This window comes from Gadus morhua, chromosome 12 (assembly GCF_902167405.1).
Source record: "Gadus morhua chromosome 12, gadMor3.0, whole genome shotgun sequence".
Lineage (NCBI taxonomy): Eukaryota > Metazoa > Chordata > Actinopteri > Gadiformes > Gadidae > Gadus > Gadus morhua.
In genome coordinates, this window is record NC_044059.1 from 12,310,716 (window position 1) to 12,321,800 (window position 11,085).

The 11,085-nt window shown below is 51.2% G+C and overlaps 1 protein-coding gene across 2 annotated transcripts in view; it reads right to left on the reverse strand.

Annotated features, from left to right (window-relative positions):
• rab6ba (RAB6B, member RAS oncogene family a) overlaps positions 1–11,085 on the reverse strand; it is a 38,922-nt gene that overhangs the window by 22,107 nt on the left and 5,730 nt on the right. Inside the window, exon 1 of one of the 2 annotated variants that reach the window (XM_030372238.1) lies at positions 4,200–4,448. The exons of the other annotated variant lie outside the window; for it this stretch is intronic. The gene's annotated coding sequence lies outside the window, so the exon portion shown is untranslated. Of the gene's footprint in view, positions 1–4,199; positions 4,449–11,085 lie in introns of those variants that run through there. 2 annotated transcript variants of the gene reach the window in all.

Genomic DNA, 11,085 nt, shown 5'->3' on the forward strand with positions numbered 1-11,085 from the left:
GAGGAAAAGTGAAGATCAGCTAGTTTTGTGTCCCCGTCATAAATGACATTTGCAGCAGCCTGTAATATAACTGTCAGCGTTTCCCCCGGTGGGTCACTTATGTCAAAGGTCTGCGCATCATTCAAAATGGCAGAAATAGCAGTGGCTCACGCTTCCATTCCAACCCCCGGCCCTCCCCTTCCAGGGTTTAGGATGGAGACCACACAGGGGGGGGGGGGGGGGGGGGGGGGGGGGGGGGGGTCGCCATGGCAGCATGGTCTACAGGGGAGACGGGCACACAGGGGGTTTGGCCAAAGGCTCAGGCCATTATCCAGGCTCTTTCTCCTGCACCCCTTTAGAGCACTGCTTCTCAAATGGGGGTACGCAGCATACCCCTAGGGGTACTTTGGAGTACTGCAAGGGGGTACACCTTAAAATAAAAACTATTATTTTTTCACAGTTGCATGAAGCCCAGGCCCATGTTTCTCACTTCATTTTCAGTATTTGCACCCTTTTGATGTTTCATGTTGCGCTGCCAAATAAAACATTATTATTATATTATTATTATTATTATATTATTTATGTTAATTCTTTCTCCCAAAAATGTTTTGTGCCGGTGAAAAATATCTTAGAGGTGGTACACTAGCAGAACAAGTTAGAGAACCAATGCTCTAGAGGCCCGTCTAGGAGGAACATGACTCCATATATTACAAGATGTTAAGAACTCATTCTGGACCCGTCCCAGTGAGGGCTCCGACACCTGCTGGCTCACACGCTGATGCATTATGGGTACTTATAGAGTTCAGCTTGCTAGCATGGGAGGTCATTAGCGACCGCATGGGGAATCCACGAGGAGGTAGGTTATCTGAACGCTCTCTCATTATAACAACATTAAGTCATTTAGCAGACACGGTTCTCCAAAGAAACTTAGTTTGGAGAGTCATTAAGGAGGTAGGGGGCTAGACAGTACAGAGACAGGCCATTAAGGAGCAGGTAGGGGTTAGACAGTACAGAGACAGGCCATTAAGGAGCAGGTAGGGGTTAGACAGTACAGAGACAGGTCATTAAGGAGCAGGTAGGGGTTAGACAGTACAGAGACAGGTCATTAAGGAGCAGGTACAGAGACAGACAGAGACAGGTCATTAAGGAGCAGGTAGGGGTTAGACAGTACAGAGACAGGCCATTAAGGAGCAGGTAGGGGTTAGACAGTACAGAGACAGGTCATTAAGGAGCATCTTTCTCTAGGATGCCTACAGGTTAGACTGTGGACACTGGGGATCGAACCCAGAACCTTTTGGATGGTCGTCAAACAGTCTCCACACTGCCCATGTGCAGATCATTCTCAGGCAATCGACTTTAACTATCTTGAGTGTATATTTAACTGCTCTGCTACTAATTAAGCTCCAACTTTCTCTGACTTTGTTTTTTTTAAGGCATCTAAAAAACGGTAACAATGACAGTAAATTGACAATTTAACTTCTCGCAAAACATGGTAGGGGCCGCTAGAGGACATGGAAAGCATAGAAACAGGGTGATTATCATCAGAAAGCAGGTGGAGGGAACACTTTAACACATGATATACACTATTTATACATATTTATTCAAGCCTTGTGTCTCCATCATGTCTGTCATTTACAGCCACAGCTCATTTACATAGCGATGCCACTGCGTTTAAGATCTTTTTTTACAGCTGTGTTTACAAGGTCTGAGTGACTAAAACAGCAATATAGCAGCCTGATGAAGAGACACCATCTGTTTTCAGAGAGACTGAAACAGCTTTAGTGGGACGCTAAACCATAGAACTAGGAAGGTATGAGGCAGATACCTCAAGTTCTTCCTCCACATGACAATCTCCTTGACTATTAAGTCATTCAGCAGATGGTTCAATCCACAGAGACGCACAGCGAGGGTTTGTGGTAGATACCTTTCATGAAGGGGCTGTGGGCATCTCGCTCACAGAAGACTGGAAAAGAAGGAATCAAACCCACATATGTATAGCTTTGAGTCATGAGCCCTGAAACATCCACTAATCGTCTTCACAGACGCCTTGGAGAATCAGTTGATGAGACTTGTTCCATGACTCCATTTTGAGACCTCTGCAGATTCAGCATGTTTTTCCGTATCACCACAATATTATGAACGCTGGAAGGGCACCCAATGTAACCACCGCGGCTCAGCTGTCATCGTGACGTCCTGTCATCGACAGATTCCCCGCAGGCTTGGGAAACGTTCCAGGTTTTATCTCGGAGTCACCCTTCTCCTCCCACCTGCTGCCCGTCACGTTTTCTCTGCCGTCTGAGAATGTTAACACTTCTGTGACGTTCAACGGAAGAGGAACAGTGTGAGGGCGGTTCAGGCCATACTCAGTACATTTACATCTACATTACATTACTACATTAAGGGCATTTAGCAGGCGCTTTTATCCTTTATACATTTGTCAGAAGAAAGACAACGTTTCGCTGTCGGTACAGTAAGGATGTTCATAGAACCAAGTGCCAAGCACTAACAATCGCTAGGTTAACCCATTCCCCGTGTACAACAAAGATAGCGAGGATAAGATGCTACAGAATGCCAAGTAACATTTGTAAGTGTGGGGATGTACGACATACAATATGTTTAAGAGGGGTGGTGGGGGGACGTGCTATGCAGAGTCTAGCTTCATTCTGAACAAGTGAGTCTTGAGGCTTTTGGCGGAACTCAGTGCTCAGTAAAAGTTCCTAACGACGGCTCTAATCAATCGCCTTTATCACCGGCCTCGTCCTCAGGCCTGTAATGGAGCTCAGCATTAACTCACGATGTCTACTGGCTGCCTTGACTAAACTCCCTTAATGACCTCCAGTTTCAGACCGATCCCATCCCACCGCCGTCTGCCTGTGAGTCAGCCTCAACATTACTCACACCACAACAAAAACAGAACAAACCGTTTGTCTTAAGGCTCTAGCGTAGCGCTGTAGCTATCGATGCTAGCGTAGCGCTGTAGCTATCGATGCTAGCGTAGCGCTGTAGCCATCGATGCTAGCGTAGCGCTGTAGCTATCGATGCTAGCGTAGCTCTGTAGCTATCGATGCTAGCGTAGTGCTGTAGCTATCGATGCTAGCGTAGCGCTAGCATCGACGAAACCACCCCCCCTTTCTCCTTACAGATATTCCTCGGCGTAGGAATCCATCACATCCTACCTCCTCCAAAGAGCCTTCCCTGATTGGCTGTTACCATGGTCTTGAGGGAAGGCGAGGGGTGGGGTGTGGGGGGTAGGAGAACCATTAAGATGCAGGAGACGACAGCCATCGGCCGAACACATCTCTGGGGGGGATCAGCTCTTGGAGACAGAAGGTCAGCTGGTGAGGACCTAAGGGAGGCCGCTCCGTCGCGCTGAGTCAGCCGCTCTCAGAGCCGCTCTCAGAGCCGCCCTCTCTGGGTTCCCAACCGGAGGGCCGGGGGCCACCAGGGGCCCCTGGTGAGCCTGTGGGGTCGCGGAGGCGGCTGACTCAGCGCGCTGTCGACGTGTGAAGGAGCGTTTTCCGAAGGTCTCGTCGATGGTCCTGCTCAGAGGGCCTGCTGATTCGTCACCACGAGCAAACAAACACCGACGAGTGCGGCGGGACTTGAACACGTTCACTTCTGGTAAAAAAAACGATCCAACCATCCACACAGGGCCCGATTCATCCCATACTCAGGAACTAGATCACAGAACGTGTTCACCTCTTGTTTTCGCCTCCCACAGTCACCGTCACCCGTATAGCATCTCTCCTCCTCACCCGGTCAGACCGAACACGACTACACACATTCATCACTTCAGACGATGAGGAGTTGTTCTTACAACACGGCTCAGGGAACACGGCACCACCCCCATCAGCACCACCCCTACCACCACCACCTCCTCCAGGAGCACCACCACCACCACCTCCTCCAGGAGCACTACCACCACCACCACCTCCACCACCCGCCTCACTACTACCACCCCCCCTGCGGCGCTGCTCTGAGGCGTAGCGTTGGCAGCTTGGAGTAGTTTATGTTCCCGCCGTGCGTCCTCGCTACAACACCTCCTCCCAAGGACCAATTAGAGAAGAAGGAACACAGGGTGTCGCCTCTCTCTCTCTCTCCCTCTCCCTCTCCCTCTCCCTCCCTCCCTCTCTGTGTGGAGTCGATGCTCGAGCACCGCGACCCATTTCCCTTCAGACGCTGAGGTACTCTGCGTTTCTCAGGCCGCCTTAACGACTCACCTGTCAGACGGATGCGCTCTGGATCCAATCCGCTCACAAAGAGGGCTTTTGTTTGGTGGATACAGAACTCAGGCTCTTACTCTTATTTCAGAACTAACCGAACAGCAGGTGGATTTCTTTCCTTTGGTAAGGAGTAGAAGTGAAGAACGCTCATGCTACTAGGCAGCCGTTCTGCTCCTCCAGACCAAGACGCAGGGTGGTGATGTTGGTGGAACCCTTTAATTGGATAGTTTGAGTATAATGAACCACAGCAGGCGCTGCAACGGGCTGCCATGCGGGAGGTATCCCACAGTGTGGGTGCTGATGGCTAGTTTAACCTGTGCACACTGATTACTCAACGAGCAACAGGTGTGCAGCCCCAGAGTCCAATCAGTGTGACTCGGGCCAGGTGAGGCTGCTTCTTAAACCAGCCGTCATCCTCCGCAGACACGCCCACACATCACAAGGCTTTAGCTTTAGTCGAGTCGTTAATTGTGACGGTGTTGTTTAATCATCACAGCCCCTCTGGAAGAAAGCATTAAATACTTTTAAACATTGCCCACGAACGAGACAAATAACCTCCAGGAAACACGACGTGGGGGAAGTCATTAATCATCGTTAATCTGAAGGAGACACAGAAACGATATGATCATTGAGGGAACTGAGATCCATTAAGTCAATATGCACACCCCGGTGTATTTGAACACGCGTTTCCTTCTGTGCCTCATCATAAGAGCGGGTCCTGGAGGGTTTCAGGGGTTCAGCTTTTCAGGGGTAGAGGGGCGCAGGTAACAACAGCTGGGGGTCTCCAGTAATGAACACAGGTGGAATGACGGAGGCTAATGAGTGGACTGAGGGGAGAACTATGTGCTCGATGGCAAGTGGAGGAGAAAGGCCAGGCAGGACTCTCTCCCATCAGGAAACATCCGTGGGAAACATCCCAGTTAGACACCGTCCCATCGCAGGGTCCGATCCCTTTCCCTTCCCCAAACCGTCCTCGATGGAAAGTCATGAGTAGAGAAAGCCCAGACGTACTATGGGTAGATCGGCCTACCAGCCTTCCCAGTGGACTGTACCAACTGGTAGGCTGACTGGGATGTCACTAACGGGCAGATTTTATCCGGCTTGTAATGGATAATCAACGTCACGCCATAAAAAGAAAACGGGGGCCAGTTAGCAGTCTAGGGTGGACAGACGTTATTCAGCCAATCAGAGAACACGCTCACACTCCCTGGTCCCGCCTCCCACGCATCAGCACACCGGGATATAAATAAGGGCCGGGTACGTGGTCCCGTGAATCAGCACAGAACACCGTGCACAGGGACCGAGTTAAACAAGAGTACACAGGATGAAATATTAATCCATAGGGCCCGCCGAGAGAGAGAGAGAGAGAGAGAGAGAGAGAGAGAGAGAGAGAGAGAGAGAGAGAGAGAGAGAGAGAGAGAGAGAGAGAGAGAGAGAGAGAGAGAGAGAGAGAGAGAGAGAGAGAGAGAGAGAGCGAGCCGGGAGGAGGAGCAGCAGCAGCAGCGATCCGAGCATGACGTCATCCCGGTCTGAATGCCCCAGTGAGTCGTTCAAAGTGGGACGCTCCCTGTGCATTGGTTCGGGCAGCTGCTGGTTCGTAGGAAAGTGCTGAATAAACACAGCGTGTTTACCGAGTGTGTATCAGGTTTAAACCATCTCCTTTCCTTGCTTGGGCGGTGGAAGCGTGCCGGTATGTATGGGTGAATGCGCTTTACCATATTGCCTCACATTCACCCATTCACACGCCGACGGCGTTGTCGGCAACGCAAGGCAACAGCCAGCTCATCTGGAGCAGTGAGGGGGAGGTTGTCTCGCTCAGGGGCACTGGGAAGAGCCGGGGATCGAACTAGCAACCTACCGGTTACCAGCCAACACGCTACCTTCTGAGCCACACGCCGCCCATTCTGTCCCCGGTTCGGAGGAGTGTGTGCGCTCGTCTCCATGTCTAACAAACCGTCATGGAACCTGTCTACGTCATGGGCACGGTGACGGCATTCAGTTTCCCTTTAGGGATTAATAACGTTCATCCCGTCTGAGGCGGGGTTTGAACCCCGGTCCCTGGGGTGGTGTGGTCGTCCGTCCCCCCCCCCCCCCCCCCCGTATTAATCTCTGTCTGGATGGGATTTAATGAACCTGAACACACGACCGCTCCGCTGGAGCTACTACAGGGTTCGACGCGTCTCGAGGCAGGATTTACGATGGCCATCTGGAGATGAGGATGCTGCATAATAAGGTACACTACGGATTTACTACGGTGTGTGATACGCTTATAAGAACGAGGCCGGAGGAAGGGGGGCTGGTGGAATGAGATTGGCCCGCTACAAACCGTCTTTACATTGAGTTTATGAACCTAACAAAAGAGTCTTCTTATAGCGAAACTTGTGTTCTAATAATATTAAAACTAAATATTGTTTCCCGTTTTTCAGCGGCATCTTAACAAGCGCTTACAGCTAGAAAGTGCTGTTTTAGCAAAACACAGTCATGCATTTCTAATAAGCATCTCTCTGCAAGTAATCCCTTTTATGAGTGTGGTTCTCTTCAGGAAAACACAACACAGTCTGTACTTAAATACCACAAAAGGCTTTAAATCCAATCTTAATGCCTTTAGCCCATAGCAGCAGCTCCCATGAATGGGGAAGCCGTCAAACTTTATCCATGTCCAGAACAAATTCAGAGGAACTTTAAAATGAAAGGACAACTAAACTTCTATGTGATTTGGATTCTCTGCAGGCCCTACAGACGTGTCTGGCTACGAACCTGAGCCTAGGAGTGGTGTCATCTCCCAACCCTCAGACCTCCCTTGATGGTAAATTAACTGCACGGTTTGAACCTATGGCCACTCAAATTGCTTTACAACTATGACCTCAAATTCAACCGTTCATACACTCGTTTATACACCCATTCATTCACAACGTACATACACACATTCACACACCGCAGTGTGTGAACGTGTGTATGAACGAGTTTATGAATTGGTAAATGTAAGGACATTCACTCCTTCATGCACATGTTCACCCACGCATTCACACACCGACGGGGGTGTCAGCCTGCAAGGCATCAACCCCAGCTGCTCAGGAGCAGCTAGGGCTGATGCCTTGCTCAGGGACACCTCCAAAGAGGAGCCGGGGATCGAACCAGCAACCTTTAGGCAGTCGGGCAGCCAGACGGCCAGACGGCCAGACGGCCTCTCCTCTCTCCTCCCGCCCTCCTCTACGTTCAGATCCATCAGCGGGGGAAAGAAAGCGGTTTGAAAAGCACACGGAGGAAACATTACCGAGCATTAGCGCCGTGGCGGAGCGGGGGGGGGGGGGGGGGGGGGGGGGGGGGGGGGGGGGGGAATCGATCGGACGCGAGCAGAACGCGCGGCAGGTAATGCAGCGGCCCGCACTCGATTAGAAGGACCGCTACCTTCAGCCCCCGGGAGGAAACACCGGGAGGAAGCACTCCTTAACCAGGACCGCTGAATAATGGATGAGCCTTCAGCCCTCAGACCCAGCAGGGCCCCGAGCGCTGCCGCCGCCGCCGCACGTCTGACACCACAAAGAGCAGAACCCGCCGCTCCCACCGCCGCTATGCTGCTCTGAGCCGGCCGGAGGAGCGGCTCGCTGCCGTAGAACCACCCGGGGACACCGCGCCCGGCTCTGACGGAGTAACCCCCCCCCAGCCCCCCCTGACGAGGGAAGGCGGGCACCCGGGGAGTGGACCACCGAGGGAGGGAAGAGGAGGAGGAGGAAGAGGAGGGAGGAACATGATCACGGCCATTTTGAGACCAGAGGACCGAGAGAGAGGGAGAGAAAAGTGTGAGAGAGAGAGAGAGAGAGAGAGAGAGAGAGAGAGAGAGAGAGAGAGAGAGAGAGAGAGAGAGAGAGAGAGAGAGAGAGAGAGAGAGAGAGAGAGAGAGAATTAGATTCTGTGGTAGCATCCGGTCGGCTGGAGGGGGATGAAGTCAGAGCGGTCAGGGAGGAAGAGGAAGAGCGATGCTCGACAACAAAGAGCCCGCGGCCTCCACGGGGACCCTAGGACACCGTGGAGACAGTGAGCAGACGCAGCCAATCAGGGAGCAGAGAGGTTCACTGACTCATCCTCCAGAAGGAACAGGAAGATGTTTCACCTCCCTCAGGGCAGGGCTCCTGATGTCCCGCCCTCGCGTCCCCGCTCCGCACCGGTTGTGTTCCCGCTCTGACTCACCACTGATCGATAGCGGCTCGACGACGTTTAACCACCGGGTCAACTCTCCCACCACACAAGCAGTTGACTTCTGAACACGCATTAGACACAGGTGGAGTCCCACATCGATCCCGCCAGCCGATAACGAAAGCATCCTTTAAAACGCTTCGTACCATACCAACTCTTATCCGGACACAATGCCACAAAGTTAACGTGCCAAGGGCTTTGCGTTTACTCATCACTTATTACTGACCTTAATTATGTCAGTTAATTACTAAATTACTGAGCTTAATCTGGTCAGTTAATCACTTAAACGTTGCACTTTTGAGCATATGATCTCTGTACAAAATCATCTTCACGCCTCTTAAATCACTTAACTTTGTGTGCCCATGTGGGCGTGTGTGTGTTTAATCTCTTTAATGAGGAATCATTTGCATAAGATACAGATCAGCGCTAAACTGTCAGCTGAAAATCCGATGTGTTGAAGTTCCCTCATCAGCCAACAGATAACAAAGCTCTTGATTTGAATGTCAAGTTGGCGACTGCACAATCATTTCACAACTCATATCCTGACAAAATATCATTCTCATAAGCCAACACCATCCTAATATCCTTCTCATGGGTCCACACAAACCAAATATCCTTCTCTTAAGCCATCACCCAACCCATATCACTGGGGAAGGGACTCAAATGAACAGTAATTAGAAACAGTTTAGTTCCATTTCCCAGAGTCTGCCAACCAATTATGAAATATGATTGGTGCCAGAGGTGTGAATGACCACACACACACACACACACACACACACACACACACACACACACACACACACACACACACACACACACACACACACACACACACACACACACACACACACACACACACACACACACACACTTTATATCCAACCACCATCGTAGGAGTACACTTACGATTTATTACTCATGATTGTACTCCCGACAGCCCACGCCAAAGAAATATATATGTATCCAATCTCACTAACAAATACCTTTGGTACCATTGAAAATATCATTAACTGAGAATAATGATTTGATATATTCGAACCAGTAAACTCAGTCCTCTGATTGTGATGGTGTCGGCCTAACCTACTGGAGCGGGGGTTGTTTATTTTCAAGACAAAATGGGGCAGGAGAGGATAGGGATATTTTATTGTTATTCTGGCTCTCTTCAGCTCTCTCTGTTAGTTTACAACTCTCTAATCTTACCATCAGGGTCTTTAATGACGTGTATCTGAACTCACTCTATACATGGACCTGAACTCCCTGTTTACATGTATTCATTGTATACATATATCTGAACTCCCTGTATACATATATCTGAACTCACTGTATATATGTATCTGAACACACTGTATACACGTATCTGATTCTGTGTGTACAAATATCTGAACTCACTGTAGGATATGAATCCAAACCCACTGTATTAATGGATCTGAACTCTCACTGCGAGTTGCTGTGGATAAAAGCATCTCACCATCACCCAGAGACCACTCTCTAAAAGCCCAAAGCCTTCCTAATAGGCTCCGGTATGGGGGCTCCAGTGGGGGGGGGGGAACACCACACTCTTTCCAGTCGACTGAGCTTTCAGGTGCAGCAGCCGGGTGTGTTTGAGTCCTTTCAGTCGTCTCCACAGGGAAGTACAGATGACTGTGTCCCCGCACCGCCTCAAAGGAGGGAGCTCAGGGGAATAACCGAACCAGCAGGGGGAGGAGAGAGAGAGGGGAGGGGGGAGAGAGAGAGGGGAGGGAGGAGAGAGAGAGGGGAGGGAGGAGAGAGAGAGGAGGGAGGAGAGAGAGGGGAGGGAGGAGAGAGACAGGAGGGAGGAGAGAGAGGGGAGGGAGGAGAGAGAGAGGAGGGAGGAGAGAGAGGGGGGAGGCAGGAGAGAGAGAGGGGAGGGAGGAGAGAGAGAGGAGGGAGGAGAGAGAGAGGGGAGGGAGGAGAGAGAGAGAGGGGAGGGAGGAGAGAGAGAGGAGGGAGGAGAGAGAGAGGAGGGAGGTGAGAGAGAGGAGGGAGGAGAGAGAGGGGAGGGAGGAGAGAGAGAGGAGGGAGGAGAGAGAGGGGAGGGAGGAGAGAGAGAGGGGAGGGAGGAGAGAGAGGGGAGGGAGGAGAGAGAGGGGAGGGAGGAGAGAGAGAGAGGGGAGGGAGGAGAGAGAGAGGGGAGGGAGGAGAGAGAGAGGAGGGAGGAGAGAGAGAGGAGGGAGGAGAGAGAGAGGAGGGAGGAGAGAGAGACAGGAGGGAGGAGAGAGAGGGGAGGGAGGAGAGAGAGACAGGAGGGAGGAGAGAGAGGGGGGAGGCAGGAGAGAGAGAGGGGAGGGAGGAGAGAGAGAGGAGGGAGGAGAGAGAGGGGGGAGGCAGGAGAGAGAGAGGGGAGGGAGGAGAGAGAGAGGAGGGAGGAGAGAGATGGGAGGGAGGAGAGAGAGAGAGGGGAGGGAGGAGAGAGAGAGGGGAGGGAGGAGAGAGAGAGGAGGGAGGGAGGAGAGAGAGGGGGGAGGCAGGAGCATGACGGTGTGAGGCACAAGCTGGGAATAGTTAGACCCATATTACAATGGCTTTGGCAAATATGAAAGCTAAAACAGTGAATATATTAAGAAGAAAGTTGATTAATACTAATAAGATCGGCAAAATAAGTGTGATTGACATTTCCTGCATAACCAAAATGAGAACAATGAGGAATCAGATAAAACGACCTGGAAGT